The sequence below is a fragment of the Dipteris shenzhenensis genome, chromosome 17 (assembly GCF_047967505.1).
Source record: "Dipteris shenzhenensis isolate YYH24624 ecotype China chromosome 17, Dip_SZ_1.0, whole genome shotgun sequence".
Lineage (NCBI taxonomy): Eukaryota > Viridiplantae > Streptophyta > Polypodiopsida > Gleicheniales > Dipteridaceae > Dipteris > Dipteris shenzhenensis.
The window spans coordinates 172,587-189,636 of NC_141612.1; the positions used below are offsets into that span (position 1 = coordinate 172,587).

Consider the following 17,050-nt stretch of genomic DNA (forward strand, 5'->3'; position numbering starts at 1 on the left):
TGAACTCAACCGTTTGTGGTTTGTGAATTCAATGGAAGGCTATCATGCCAACTCCCCAAGGTAATTATTCTCTTAATATTTTTGTTACTTTCTTATTTTGTATCTTATGATCATGACATATTAATATATTTAATATGTCATGATGGACAGTGCTGCATATCAGCTAGTATCTGCTGTCAGAACAACAACCGAGCAACAAGACCAAGTGGAATTCAAAAGAAGTCTACCAGTGGAGCAAAAAGATGGGCACAGCTGTGGGTGGAGAGTTGCCTACAACTGCATGTTGTTTGTTAGAGAGATTTTCGATTTGGAGTTACCAGTCAAAATGGAATCATATACAGAAGCCGATCTGCTAGCATTTCGGGCTGAGAGTATTCAGCATCTAATTGCTACCATTGGGAAACAACGTGAAAATATGACTACATTAGAGCATGTATAAAACCTTATCTTTATACTTGTATGCTTGTTCAAGCCTTTAATTGGGATGTGTAAATCTCATAACTTTTTTATATTTTCCTCGAAGAGGAGAAGAGACTGAGTCTAATGAAAGCATGCTATCATTATACTTCTATGATTATTTAAACCTTTATTTTTATTTGGGATGTGTAAATCTCATTACTTTTTAAATTTTTCCTCCAAGAGGAGGAGAGACTCACTCTAATGAAAGCATGTATGAAACCTTACTTTTTAAATTTTTGCTCCAAGCTGCTCCAAGAGGAGGAGACATTCACTCTAATGAAAGCATGTATGAAACCTTATCTGCTTGTTTAAGCCTTTATTTGGGATGTGTACATCGCATAACTTTTTTATATTTTTATAGCAGAAGGAGGATGTAGAAGACATAGCAAGTGAAGAAGAATACGATGTAGACTACTCTCTCAATAAGATGAGTCATGAAAATATGAATCTATTGGAGCAGATTGGAAGTTCATTCACCGCTATGTTGTTAATTCGACAACAACCTCATTTTTTCGAATTTGTTGAAGAAGAGATTTCAATCCTCTTGAATCCTAAGAAAGAGGTTAATGTCAAAGTCATTACACCCATCCTCAGGTTTGATGCAGCCTTTTCCTTGGCTTTACACTTTTCTTATTTTGATTAAACCCAAGAAGCTAATACTTTTTTTTTTTAATATAGTAATGTTATAGCAAATTTTCCGCAAAATATACAAAGCGTTTTATATATGCTCGATCCTCGTATTTCGGAAGTGCTTAGCAACAAAGAAGAAACCATAGGGGATGTTTGCAAGTGGTTGAAGCACGTTCCTATGAATGACACACGAGTTATATTATAAGAAGTAAGCATCAAATCCTACTTGTTTTTTCTATTGCATTGCTAGAATTGTCTCAAACACAGTAATTATTCTTTATTGATAATGTAGCTCACATTGGAGTCTGGTAGTCGTGGACATCTTTGCGCAGAAGTGCTTCTTTGCCCATCCGTCCATGGCACTGTGTTAAAGTAAGTGTAGACTACACTTGTTGTCACTTCTTGACATGTAGATTGATATGCAATGCACATATTCACTGTTGTTATATGTTTTGATGTGCAGATCAGCTCGAAAGTTAGTAGGTGCTATCGACACAGTAATGCGGCAATGTGACTTGGCACAACAAATAGAGTATATAACATGTCAGGTATCACATCAAGAGAATAGCCACATCTATAATTGTGGATGGACGGTGGGCTACAATTGCTTTTTGGTACTTGGTCAAATTTTTGAGATACAAAATGACACCACACTGTCAACATATATGGATTTGCATCTCTATGCATTTATAACATGTACCATTCGAGCAATCATTAAGGGCGACATTATGGACCCTCCCACAAGGCAAATAGATAATGGCTCAGAGAAGTGCGAAATGAATGCCGTCAAAGAGTCAAAGGGGATAGAAGACCTCAACTCTACAAACATGGCTTCATTGGAAGAATTGGGAAGCTCTTTTAATGTTAGGGTTATGATTCAACATAGACCTCAGTATCTTGAATTTGGGGGAGAGGAGATTTCAATCCTCTCTAGAGCTTCAAATGAGGTCAATAACAACGTTATGATGGCCATTCTCAGGTTTGATGCAAACTTTTTCTCTGCTTGATAATTCAATATTTTGATTAAATCTAATAAGCTAATATTCATTTATTTGGGTGCAGTATAGTTATCTCATGATTTGGTAGAGCCATACAAAACCGTGTGTATATGTTGGATTCCCTCCTTTCTCCTATACTTAGCGATAGCAGAAAGACGATAGCCGATGTTTGTAAATGGTTACAGCCTTTACATTCACATGGCATGCGAGTCCTATTTATGGCATATCATGAGATGTAAGTATCATGGCAACCTTTATTTTCATCTTAATATACTGGCAACATTGTGTTAAATAATAATGGTTCTTAATTATTCGTGTAGGGAACATTGGAGTCTGGTGGTTTGGGACCTTGAAGACAACTATTGTTGGTTTGTTAACTCGATTGCAGGTTTTCATGGCTCAATGCAAACGTAAGTATTCTATTAATCTATTGTTACTTCTATATTATGTACCTTATGTATAGAGATACTAAGTTTTTTTAGTATGTCATGATGAGCAGGTCAATTGAGAAGTTGGTATCTGCTATTAGAGAAACAGGACAGTACAAAGACTCGGTAGACTTCCAAAAGCATTTAGTAGTAGAGCAGGAAGATGGGCATAGTTGTGGGTGGAGAGTTGCCTACAACTGCATGTTGATTTTCAAAGAAATTTTCTCACTTAAGCCACAGATCTCATCGAAAGACTCTTTGGAACTCAAATATTCAGAGGAGGATATACAATTGTTTAGGGCTGAAATCATTCGAGACCTAATTGCTGCCATTAGAATACAACGTGCAACTGAAGCAATATCAAAGCTTGCATTTAAGGAAGAGGAGACTGAGTCTACTGTGAAAGCACTGCACACTACAGAAGAAGTAGATACTCATTGTACACCTACAGCACCACAACTTCCACTAGAAGCATCAGAAGAGTTGCCACAGCCTCCACTTGCATTTAAGGAAGAGGATACTGAGTCTACTCCGAAAGCACTACATACTACAGAAGAAGTAGAGACTGAGTGTACATCTAGAGCACCACAACCTCCATTGGAAGCATCAGAAGAGTTGCCACAATCTCCACTAGAAGCATCAGAAGAGTTGTGATGCATGTATGATGTTGTGTTTGTAGTTTTTGTTGATTATACACCAATTTGTGACTTATTACTTAAGTGGCATTTACTGATGATATTTATATAATTATTTCATGCACACAATTTTATGATATGAATGTGTGATGATGTGATTATTTGGAAATATAACCTTGTGTGATGAGAATTTTGATATGAATATGTGATGATGTAATATTTGTAATATATTTCACTCCAAAGTATCAATTCCCAATGCTCCACTCACTTAAAGTACAGCATTCCCAATGCTCTGCAAAATTTTATTCAGTTGGACAGTCTCCACTCACTTAAAGTAGAGCATTCCCAATGCTTCTCTCACTTTATTCCAACCCTTATCCTTATCATAGCGAACACATCGTGCCTTAGTGCACTTGTATTCTTCCATCCAAGTCCTTCCACCAATGCTCTCTTATTTCTTACATCCTAGTCCTTCTGATTAACTTGTATTTGTCTTTCACTTTACATCTTCCCTCACTTTCTATCCCTTCAAGACACTCTCTTATTTCTTACATCCTAGTCCTTCTAATTAACTTGTATTCGTCTTTCACTTTACGTCTTTCCTCACTTTCTATCGCTCTCTCTCTCTCTCACTTGTAATATATTTCACTCGCAAGTATCAATTCCCAATGCTCCACTCACTTAAAGTACATCATTCCCAATGCTCTGCAAAATTTTATTTAGTTGGACAGTCTCCACTCACTTAAAGTAGAACATTACCAATGCTTCTCTCACTTTATTCCAACCCTTATCCTTATCATAGTGAACACATTGTGCCTTAGTGCACTTGTATTCTTCCATTCTAGTCCTTCCACAAACACTCTCTTATTTCTTACATCCTAGTCCTTCTCAGTAACTTATATTCTTCTATCCTAGTCCTTCCACAAACACTCTCTTCTTTCATCCATCCTAGTAACTTGTATTCTTCTATCCTAGTTCTTCCACAAACACTCTCTTCTTTCATCCATCCTAGTGCTTCTCATTAACTTGTATTCTTCCATCCTAGTCCTTCCACAAACACTCTCTTCTTTCTTCCATCGTAGTCCATCTCCCTTTCTTTATCATCTCCCCACCCATGGATGTCCTTGGCATTGTCGAGGACGTGGAGTTCGGAATTAATAGTCTCAAAGAATGGATTGCTGACCAAGGAGCACAGAGAGAGGCCAGAATTTGACAAGGTTCTCCTTTGACACACATGGAGAGAGAGGAATTTGATGCACAAAGGCACACAGAGAGGGAGGAGACTCTCAAGATATCAGAGAGTGAAAGACTTTTAAGACATATTATAAAAGCACGACAAGATCTCTTAGAATTCTTAAGTAACCTTTGTTATTGCAGCTCTCGTCATGGGCGATTTGATGCGGATGCTGAGAGAACAATAAGAGCCTCACAGAGAAATTATAAAGAAACAATTTGTGACTGCTTAAATTACTTCTTTGCATGTAATTATGTTGAGGATACAGATGTGGAGGCAGTGAAAGATTGGGTTATTGAGAAGATAAGAGAGACCAATGATGAGATCTTCTAGACTTTGGGTGATTAAGAAGATAAGAGAGACCAAGATGAGATCTTCTAGGAGCTAATGTAAGGTGTTTTTTGACACCATATGGCTTTGAGTTATATGATCTACTTCTTGTACAAATGTGATGTGCTCTTTTTTAAATGTACTCTAGTTTTAATAACATGTCACGCCATTTTTTCTAATTTGATTTTTTAAAATATTACTTTTTGTCTCTTTTACAATGTGATGTCCTCTATTTTTAATGTACTCTAGTTTTAATAACATCTCACGTCATTTTTTCTAATTTGATTTTTTAAAATCTTCCTTTTTGACTCAATGTTTTGTTTTATAAGAGCCTCTTTTTTTAAAATGTTTTATCAAAAATTCTCTCACAAAATGAATTTGGACAGTGCACCAGTCCAAAATTAATGAAATAGGTGTTTCATGGCATTAATTCAACATGTCACCACAGCAGAGGAGGCATGGGTGGTCTTGAAAAATCAGTACGAGACCACGAATCAAACACGGATTCAAAATCTGGAGACTCAACTCACAAACAAGAAACTGTTTGAGTCTGAAACGGTAGAGAAGTTCATCACCAGGGTGAAGAATCTATGCGATTAGATGACTACGACTGGCATCACGATCACCAATGAGAATCTAGCACCAAGGTGCATACGGATTCTCCCACCAAAGCACGACGGTCTTGTTATGGCGCTGAATATGCAGAACATAAATCGGCCCCTCAACTTTGAGGATTTCAGCGCAATGCTTCTGGAGGAGGAGATGCATCAAAAGACGAGGACTGGAGAAGATTTGCGGCTTTCTATGCTAAATCAAAGAAAGGTAAGGGTAAGGACTGTGATAACCCATCTTCTTCTGATGATAAAAAGAGAAAGAAGAAGATCAAGTTCTTCTATTGCAGAAAGGAAAGGAATATAGCCCCAATGGCTTTAGTAGGTGGACTCGATATCACGTGGGCAGAAGAGCTTGGTTTCTTCATCAAAAGGAAAAGAGACTCTTTCTACTTATGTCAAAAAGGGAGTTCAATGATGTTGAAGATCCATGGGATGCTACTTTCTTCAAAAAAGATATGACTTCAAGCCTTGTAGTAGGCATAATGATAGAGCCAAAAGAGACTTTTATGGATATTTTTACAAAGAGTTCAGATCCTGAAGTTGGCAGTCTTCATTTTTTTGTGTCAAGGAGAGACTCAAAGACCTTTGTGATGCCTCCTCCTCAACCATCAAAGTTTCCAGAGCTGCAAAGTGCATTGGAGGCTCTTTCATATACTTGGGAGCAATTTCCTAGTGTGGTGGCAAAAAGGATGCATGCAAAGATAATGTTTGAGTACTTTTAGGATGCACAATATGCTCCTCATATTCAAGGATCTTCACATGAAGGAGATCAAAAACCTCAGACTTCGATGCAGGGACAAGAAGAATAGGCACACTGTCACAAACGTGTAGAACATGAGTGCAAACTTCTAGAGCAAGAAATGGTGGATGTAACTAAGGATGATGAAACACAAGCCTTGAGTGCACGGGGATTAAAAAAAATTGAAGAAGATCAAGGTCGATCCACTGCAGTTATGCTAGAAGCTCTTGCTAGCAAACCACGACGTGAAATGCAAAAGGCTAGCACTGCAAGAGCCACAGTTCCAAGCAGTAAAAAAAGGCATTGTCCCACTGTAGAGAGAGATAATGTGGATGAAAAATGGTTAAAAGAAGAGAAAGATGAAGAAGACTCAGAACCCGAGGCTAAAGATGATCAGGATGAACTCACATCAATCAAAAATCTTAATCTGCATCTTAATGAAGCAGTTACAGATGATGATGTGGGATATATCTAGGGTCAAAGGACGTGGTTTGTGAATGCCAAAGATGTGGAAGCTACAACTGTCTTCACTAATAGCCGAAGCCTTGATATATCCTATGCATTGCAAATCTACGAGGCTTTGAGAGATGGTAAGAAACCTGTGGCAAGCAATGTGGTCCTGCGCCCAATAATGTTTTGTCCAATCAAAAATAGTTTTCTAGATCAAATAACATTTACAGGGCCTACACATTTCGAGAACGGAGAAGTTGGAGAGGGAGTAGGTGGAAGTGGTTGATTAGTGAAAGAGGGAAAATCCTCTTTCAAATTATGTTAGAGGAGGCTTAGCATGGCAAAGCCTTATAGGCTACAGGGAGATAAGGTTATCTTGAACCTCCTCCATAAACCAGGTTATCATGATCCTCCATCAACTAGGCTCTCTCTTTAAAAAGCCATTTATATAAAGCTATATAAAATTAACCTTTTTATATATGCTAAGCATGCAAGGTTTAAAAACCTTGATTTTAGATGCTAGTGCACTAAAAAGCACTCATGTTGGCTTCTCGCTCCTCTGCACACCTATTGGCTATCTCTCCCAAAATGATGAGAAGATGACTTCAAGCTCAATACAATATCAAAAAGTTGAGTTCTTGATCTCTACAAGTGATTTTCAACCATCTATTGTAGATGCTTTAGTTCCTACGTCCCATGCTTTGCCTTGCATGTTCTTCACATAATGACACTTCGGGCTTGTGCACTGTAATGCAGGTCCTAGCTCTTGAGTCCTCAAGCTATTAGGTCTTGGATCTTGAGTCCTCAAGCTAACAACGATCCTTGAAGGTGCCCCTACCTCCATTCTAAGGCAATTTGCAAATTAAAAGGTTGTAATATAGAACGAAAGAATACTTCATGGGAGGTCATGTTGCAGACTTTGTTGACGAGAACACAGCAAAACTATTATCATAAGAAAGAAAGCAGCAAGAACAAGGTGGCTCCTCTTCGCAGTGTTCATGTTTTCACTACTAGGAGGAATGCTAAGAGTTCAATCCTCACTGCATCTCTTTTACTAATTCGTGTGGTGTTCAATCTTGTTGTGTCTCTTCTACTTCGTGTGGTGTTAGCCTTGGCCCCTCTATTTACAGCAAGATTGGAAGCATGGTGGGACAAGAACGTGCTTATGACTTGATGCATATGCTACATAGTGCAGGTAGTATGAATAGGCTTGCACACTTTGAATGCAAAGAGGATAGTCCTCTATTTACAAGGGCACATAAGAAGCAAGAACATGTCTAGAGAGAATTGAATCTCAAAGAGAACATGTGAGAAGCTAATCTAGGGGACTATGAGTGTGTGTCAACTGATGATAAAATCATCCAAGCATTGAAGAAGGGACTAAAAAGTGCTCAAGAAAGGTGTGAAAGTTTGCATAGGAATTCAAAGGGTGAGAATATGAAGTGGTGGATGGAACCTTGGTCAAATGGATTTGCAAATGCATATTCACAAGAATCTGATTCTAAAGAAGAATACCAATGTCAAGCAGATCATGTGTTAGAAATAGATGATAATGACAACGATGCCTACATAAGTGAAATCAGACATGTGGTGGATTCTCTCCTAGATGAACAAGAAGCAGTGAGCCCAGTTGTTACCATTGATGGTAAAACTCTCTTCAAGTCCACATTGGTAAGCCAACTTAATGGAAATCCCACACTCTCTAAAGATAGACTCACAAGTGTTCACCAAGGAGTATACTACTCTAAGGAAGATATACCTCTTGCTACATCAAATTAGAACCTATTTGGAATAGGTTCCGATTGTGCCGTATTCTCTCATGAAGAACACAAAACAAGGAAAAGCAAAAGGAAATGCAATCCAAGATCTTTGCAAAAAAAGAAAACACAAGCTATATGGTACCTTGGACGAGTTCAAAAAATGAGGAGAAAGGTTGGTGGGGGGTATGTGAAATATTAAAGAGGGTTCAACCTTTCAGATAGACCTTTTGGAGTAGAAGTCCAGCTTGGGTGGTATCAAAAGGCAAAAGATTCAAGATGCTTCACGTATGACCTTACAGACCTTGACATGATAAATATTGAGAGCGTGATTGCATTGGCAAACCTCACCTATGAGTGTAATAGCAATAAGTATACTTTAGATGAGAATGATTGGAATGTATTCAATGACTTTGTAAAGGGGCATTAAATGCACTCGGTAGGGGCTTCTTTGTAATCTTTCTAATATGATAAAAGATTTATTATGATTATTACTATGCGCTAAGTTTAGTTTGATTTGTCTTGATGGATTTTTTAACTTATTTTTTTGTAGGACCTTGAATCACAGAAGTGGATGATTTGCAACCGCATGGGTACTTTTGTTTATATAAATGCCATAAACCAAGTTTGAAAATGCTATTTTGGCATCGAGTACAACAAGATGTTGTATGAATGTAGCCTCAATGGTTTTAATACCATGGTTTGATATGACTTAGTAAGGGTTTTCATGGAAGAAAAAAAGTGGAAAGGTCTCCTATAAATGTGACAAAGAAGAATGATATTTCCATCTTTTGCTTCTGCAACAATCAAGACATGGAAAAAGTGGCAAGGCCAATCGTGAATGTGGCCGAAAGCATGGTGTTTTAGTTTTTTCTTCTCTACTCCTTCTCTAACAGTAAAGACATGGAAGAAATTACTAAGTCTCAGATATTGTTTAAACAAGTTTCCAATCTTTCACATAAGAAAGCTATAGATGTTTGTATTTGGCAAGAAATAAACATTATATATCGTCATTGAATGCTTTGTAAAATTGGCTAATCTATCATCCCTTCTCCTAGCTGAAATGCCCATACATATGGTTTTGTAAAAAATTGAAAGATATAAAGCATTTATAAAAGCTCCCAATCTTTCATGTAGTATTTTTATAAAGGTTGTTTCTTGAGCTCTTTACCTGTTTCAAGTGACTTTGCACAATTCTTTGCTCTTGGTGTATGGCACACATGATTTGTCTTGTTTGATATTTGTTCCTCTTAATTTTTGCACATATGTCTTTATTCTTTGTTTCTCTTGCCTTATGGCATCATCAAGACACAAACCCATTCATTGCCGATTATTGCACTCAGTACCTCAATTTTTTGTGTGTAGATTCAAATAATGCAGGTGATGTAGAGATCTTGTATTCTAAATATCTCATCCTACCTAAAGGGACTCCAAAAGTAGTAGTGTATGACTTACATAAGGACTTTTAAAATTCCTCTAGGAAAATAAATATACTTACAGAAGGGGATTTATAAAATTTTCCAAAATTTACAGAGGGGATACTAGGAAATACTAGAAATAGGTTACATAGGGATTTAGAAAAGAACCCTTGAACGCACGTGATATAGACATATTACACTAAGTGACCCCCCCGAGGGTTATACTAAGGTACAAAAAAAATGAAACCTTAGTTTCGAGCACCTAAGGTTTAAAATTTGAATACTTCGATTTTAATATTTTTTAAACGAAGATAAATAGAGCGTTAGCTATTGTTTTAACAATTCGAAAAAAATAGAGGCAGAGCATTTACAACGTTGATTGCGACCCGCCCAACATATTCACAAACAAAACTTTGAAAAGCGAGAGACATATGTGTAAAAGCACAACCTTTATTCGTATTGGGGATCCCACAACTTTTTACAAGGCTGCTTCACAAGGGAGCAAAGCCCAAAACAAGAACCAACACTAGAAACTGCATAATTCAAACTAATGCATAAGTGTTTTTTTACATTAGCTCTGAGACTACAAACTGAAAGTCAAGATATGAAGCAAGCATCTTTTTGAGGGCTCTTGTCCCCCAACGGGACAAAGTCCTTGCCTTCAGGTATTCCTTTGAGAAAGCTAGCACGACCATCCACAGTGGTAGGCCTCTCCCAAACGGAGGTGAACTTTTCATAGTACACAGGCTACGGCGGGGAGTCCTCGTTGTGTAGAATATCGATGGGGTTCTCGTGCGAGACGATGGCCCCTAGCGCCTACGCAACCTCGTCATCTTCATCTGGTACAACATCCTCGAACTCCAGTCCTGAACCGGGTCCTCCTCTTCATCAACGATCCCTTCTTCTTTCCGTTCTCCAAAGTACCTGAAAGAACGAGATTCCATAAAGAAGATATTCTCTATGTTAACACATTGGCTCTCTTGTGGCATCTTCATAATCTTCCAAACAAAGCAGGCTCTCTTACTATCCATACCATTCCCGGCCTTTGGAATTACCCAAGATGCAGCTGGATAGTACTTCCCGGTTTTGAGCATTCTTAAAAGTGTCCAGCTCAAAGTTACCCCGAGCTTTTGTTAGACACGTAATTTGTGGGGATCGACGGAGCACACACACAAGGAGAGAGGGAGAGAGGAAGAGGGACACAGGATATGGTGCTACCTCATGTAGCTTATTATGCATCATCCACAATAGAATGGCTATACACTTATGTAGTGTATGTTAGTGTTAGTGGGCGTTCACGCTGGGTGGCTGGCCAATGGCCTTTTACCCCAACAACCTCCCACTTAAAAGCCAATGTGCTGATAAGTGACAGCCTAGTAGCCTACTAGTGTATGTACAATAGATGAGAGATATGACTGACTCTCAACCAACGCCCACACTCTCTCTCGAGCTGCATGCATGCATTTGTATCCGCTCCAACAATAACCATACATGTGTATCCCTGCTAGAGCATGCACGCACATCCTGTAGGTATCTTGTAATGACCTGCGTAGCTCCACCATGCTCCATGCCAGTGTCAGTCACCATATGACTAACAACTCCCACTGCAAATGCTCCCACTGCAGCTGCTATGTCAGGTCTCGACACTAGAAGGTTGTACATGAGAATCCCGAACGCTGATGAAACCTGCACAATCTCGGATAACCTGACCATATCAGTCATCCCAGTGCAATATGCATCTACTGCATCATCATTAGGACAAGTCGAGTATGGATGTGTTGATCCTGGGGTACTCATCATCTTCCCTGCATCCATAGAGACTGGATCCCAGTGTCTTGGCATAACCATGTCAGCATCTGGCATAAGCATATCAAGAAATGACTGCATAATCGCTGCATCCGCAGCATCCAAATCAGTCATCTCTGCCATCATAGCCGATGGCTCGCTCTGCTGTGACTCAATAGACCAAAGCCGCTCTACCTCTGCAATCGCTAACTCAACTGCAGACATATCATGCACAGCTGTATCCTCAAGAGAATTGGATGCATCAAACAAGAATGCATCCATTTCTGGCTCCTGAGCACACTGAAGCTCACCTGCGAATGAGACATGTCTCGTCTCTCACTCATCACATGTCAGTGTCGTAATTGAGACTATACCGTCTCGTATCTCAGAAACCTGCAATGCGTAAACAATGTAGGACCTAGCTCCTCGCACAATGACTAGGCGACCCAATTACATGCGAAATGACTGCTCTCCAATCAGTACACGACATCCACTGTTGCTAGCTGTCTCATTGAGATCAAACTCTGCGCAATCCCAGGAACATATCGCACATGCCGATGCACATAAGATGCACCACTAGGTAAAGACAAGCATACATCTCCTGCACCCTCTATGTCATACGCTGAACCATCAGCAAGATGAACATGGCCAAGTCTCGCACTAGAGAAAGTGCTAAACCACTCAAGACGCGAGGATATGTGGAACTCTGCACAATCATCTAGCAACCAACGCGAAGAAGTGCCACCTGTACCAGACATGTAAACAAGAGGAACACTAGAGGTAAACGTGACATCACTGTCACTAGCATAGTCTGCCACCTCTCTAGTCTGTGTCAAAGTCTATGTCAATACCACACATGCATCATGCATACATCGTCATTGTTGCCTCATACGTCTGAAGCAACGTCTTCTAATGTGTCCTGTGTGACCACAATGCCAACATCTGAACTGTCGACAAGAACAAGACCGCCGTCTCTCAGGAGTCATCATCGTAGACTCAGAATCATCACACATATCTGCTAGCTGGATGTCAAAACTGTATATGCGTCAAAGTGGGAGACCACTCAACCACTACGCTAATCAAGCACAAAACCGCATCAACCTGATGCTCGCATATGCAAACTATATCTCAAGTATAGCTCTATCAAAGATAACAGAAAGGCAGTATCTGACCTCTGTTAAGCCAAGCCGAAAATCGCAACGACTCAACACGGGGATAACAGCTCTCAACCGAGCGTAAAGCGCATAACCATATGCACAAGTAGTGAACAAACACAATGCTCAAAACGCATCCCACAAGTAGTGTTGCAAAATCTGACAACTGTGCGTAACCTATACCTGTAAACCTGCAGAACCTGTAACTTGTGACTATGTATAACCCGTAGCCACTATGAGCATACAAACAATCTCACTCCTGCGAGAGTGGATACAAGAACACAAATCCGTGTCCAAATGATATGCGATATCGATGAATCACATCACCAACCAAATTCAGCACTCAAACCGTGCATAAATGACCACCTGCAAAGAGGGAAAATAGCTGAAGCCCTCAAATAGCTGCAAAATCAGCCCACAAATGTGCCACAAATCAGCCCACAACTGAGCCGAACATAGGCACCTGCAAGGAGGGAAAGATGGCTGAATTTTCAGCCCACAAAACAGCCCTCAAACCTGCAAAAAATCGGCTAACAAATAGCCCTGACAGTCTTCTGTATGCAAAGCACACACTGTTCGCTCACCTCCTGCAAATGTCAACCAGCCGAGTGAGCCATACATGAACCTGTAACCTGTCAAATAGCTATGCACAAGTACGGAGACCACATGTCTCGTATCCGCACAGATCATACATCAAGACCATCTGTAAACATGAGCCAAAGCAAAGCTCAAGCACCTCTCTAACGCATGTCACAATGTGCATAAACCAGGCAATAAATCCGGCAAGATAGCCTCAACTTGCATACATAACCATAAGTGCAAAACCGCACAACAAAAGATGACAACAAGTATGTCAAAAGAGTATGCAAGTCTTGTCAAGAGCAACGAATGCTCGAGATGCCAAAACACTCTTACCCGAGAGCAATCGTAGGGCGCAAATGATGCTCAATACACGCTGAAATCAGCCCATCATGTCACACGGAATCCCTGTCCGGAAAACACGCTACTAGTGTATCCACATGGCACCATAATAGAGCATCAAACTATGCACAAACCGTGCATCACAATAGCATCCACAATGGCTGCAAAATCAGCCCATACACATGCCACAATGCCTGTCACTGTCACACCTATGTATCCAGTGCTCTCTCACGGCAACTAGCTCAAAACCATATGAGCTCACAGAATAATACTCTCCCACGTGAGCGAAATATGCTCAACACCTGTGACTGCAACAAAAGACCTCAAGGCAAACCACCGAGTCAAACACCTGCAATCACTGTCACAATGCCACCTGCAAGTACACACTGTACTCACATAAACCTGCTCACAACATGCGCACCTGAGCACCTGTAGCACCTATAGTAATGTTTTGCACCTGCATGTGGGCTCTATGGGCTGCCAAGTAATACCTGTATGAGCTGAAAACTATTGCCCCAACTATTGAGCAATATGTGTGCACAACTTGGAGCGCAGCAAGCTCACAAAATTGCACAAAAAATAGCTCTAAATTCAGCCCAAAGCTGGCTGAACACCACCTGCAAAACACCACCTGTGGAAGCTCTGAAACATGCTCGAAGCGTGGGCAAATCATGTGCAAATGTCATACATCAAGTCGAAATGACTAAACATTCTCCAAACACCATGGAGGGAGGCAAGACAGTCTCATACACCGAAGTACACCTGTCTCATATGCAATACATGCACGGCCAACAATTGAGTAAACCACGCTCACCACATCTGCAAAACCCATAGATCTAATGGCCAAACCAAGACCTGTACCTGTGGATATACCTGCAACTTGTGAAATGCATGTGTGACCTGTGGCACGAGAATGGTACTCAACCACAATCACATACATCAATGGAGCATGCTACACAAGACCCTATGCCTTAAACCACCTACAAATACCTTGCAGATCTGCAAAACAGGCTTCTCACAGCAGGAAATTTTAAAACAATGTTTTGATAGCCAAAACGTCCGAATTCGCCGTTTTTTACGCAGACCCAGGTACAAAATACCTGCTTTTGTTCAGAGCGGCCGATTTGGGGGGTGTATGATGTGCAGTCAAAAATTTTTGACGATTGGGAAGATTTCTGCCTGTTTTGCTGCAGATCTACTACCAAGATGCCCACACTTCTCCACCACAAAGGGAGCACACAAGGGGCAATCACTATGCAGCAAAAAACAAGTACCTTGAGCTCCACAATGAGCTCAAAACGCAGCACTCCAAGCTCTGATCTGCTCACCTCTCTCACACACACGCTCGCAAAGCTGCGAAGCTCACCATAGCTAAGCTCGAATCCAAGCTCTGATACCAATTGTGGGGATCGAAGGAGCAAACACACAAGGAGAGAGGGAGAGAGGAAGAGGGACACAGGATATGGTGCTACCTCATGTAGCTTATTCTGCATCATCCACAATAGAATGGCTATACACTTATGTAGTGTATGTTAGTGTTAGTGGGCGTTCACACTGGGCAGCTGGCCATTGGCGTTTTACCCCAACAGTAATTCTCCATATAAACATACGCTCTCTCGAAAAGGTTACTTGGTGAGAGACAGACCTTGTTCTTTAGGTTGGCTTGACCATAAAGAGCGTAAAGCTGCCTACCTCTTGTCATTTCTTCTGCGGTTACATTATGAGAGAAAAAGAGGAAATGAGTTTTCTGCAGATCTTTCATACAGTAGCCCACCATACCTTCAAAGGTGTGCATTTTCATTTGTCACAAAGCACGACACATTACGATGCCACCCATTAGCTTGCAGACATCCCATGCAAGAAACTTCTTAATTGTTTTCCCTATAGCAATCAAAGACGTAGACATCAGCATGACAACCATCTGGAAGTGCAAATGATGGACCGTCCCCCCCTTCTCCAAGGAGAACAAACCCTTCACACACTCTAGACGGACAAACTCCTCCAATGGCTCCCAGAAAGCAAGGTCCACATCGCCATTGCCCACGTCTACGGTCACAGAAACCTCGAACATCCTTTGCCTCTTCTCTTTTGGAAAAGATAGACACTTGCTGACAGAAGGGGTGCTCTTCTCCGAAGGGGCCGAGACAGAGCGCCCTGCATCCGAAGAACCCGCAAGGGGGAAAAAAAAAAAGACAGAATTCAAATTTTTTATGCCAATAATATTCTCGGAACAAATGAGAGAGCGCACAGAAATAGACAACGTGCAGCGTTCTGCAAAGAAGTATAAAATATGCACTCTTATTCAATTTCTTATTTTTTGCAGAAATCAAAAAAAGAGGACAGATTTGAATAAAAGACAGACCTATATTTTCTTCTTAATCTGCGAAAACAAAATATGAAGGACAATCTTTCTAGAAACGCGAAAAAAGAAATCACCAAATGATGTCGCGTTTCTCTTGACGGATTTAAGGTTGGGTACCAGAGCCTAGGTGCCAGGAGGTGTCAACACACGTGGAGTCTTGCTCCGCTTTGCAATGGCGTTGCATGCAAGCTTCTGGAGTGGCAAAGTGGAAGGAGAGGAATCCAAAGGAGCAGACTCAGAGCGGCAGACGAGATCGGGAGAGTCCGGGAGACCAACGGAAGCACGGTTGGTCTTGTCTTTCAAGGGCTTCCTTCTAGGAGGCATGCAGGCAGAACCAGGCAGAGCAACACAAACATAAAGAAGACTGCGAGCAGGTTTTTTATAACAGGGAACGAGCTTACCTCCATGTGGTGAACCATGCGGAAGCACATGAAGGTAAGACCAACCATGGTGAGTTGCCATGTTGGGCGACGCTCAGTGATTCAACAAGGACAACAGTAAAAAACCAAAAAGGGGAAACAGAGCAAACCTTTGTATGACGAGCGGGGACGACGTTTGTGGATCGAAGGCCATGTGCAGAAGCAATCCAGGACCTGCAGATTTTGCACAAGGAGGACGAGGACAAGGGTTGCGGGGCAAACGACACAACAACATCCAGGGCATGCGGGACGCAAAGATGACGATTCAAAAGCGGAAATAGTGGAAGATAACTTACCTGCCGGAATTTCAAGTGTCTTGCAAGAGAAAGACGAGCCGGGAGATAACGCAGGATTGCATGCAAAGGCCGGCGCCATGCGGGATAGAAAGATGAAGATTAACAAGCGGAAATAGTAGAGGACATCTTACCTGGCGGAATTTACAAGGTTTTGCAAGGGAAAGAGGCGCACGGAGCTCCCGCAGGTTTGCATGCAATGGACGGTGGCATAGAGGACGAGCACGACGCGTGGTAGGCGAGGACGACGATGCGTACAAAGTGGAGGAGAAATCATATGCTTACGCGGGCATGCATGCAAAGGCAAGGGCGAGCACGACGAGTGGCATCTGTGCGGCTTTATTGCTAATTTCATGCATAGCATGCATGATGGATCACCGCGTGTTAATATGGAGTTATTTTTTGTAAGGACCTAGCAAAAAAT

General features: G+C 41.0%; 2 pseudogenes; both read right to left on the bottom strand.

The window, feature by feature from the left end:
* Nucleotides 1-10,289: 10,289 nt before the first annotated feature.
* Nucleotides 10,290-10,934, bottom strand: LOC147891487 (uncharacterized; annotated as a pseudogene).
* Nucleotides 10,935-11,114: 180 nt separating this feature from the next.
* On the bottom strand, nt 11,115-12,490 carry LOC147891488 (uncharacterized; annotated as a pseudogene).
* Between the last annotated feature and the right edge of the window lie 4,560 nt (nt 12,491-17,050).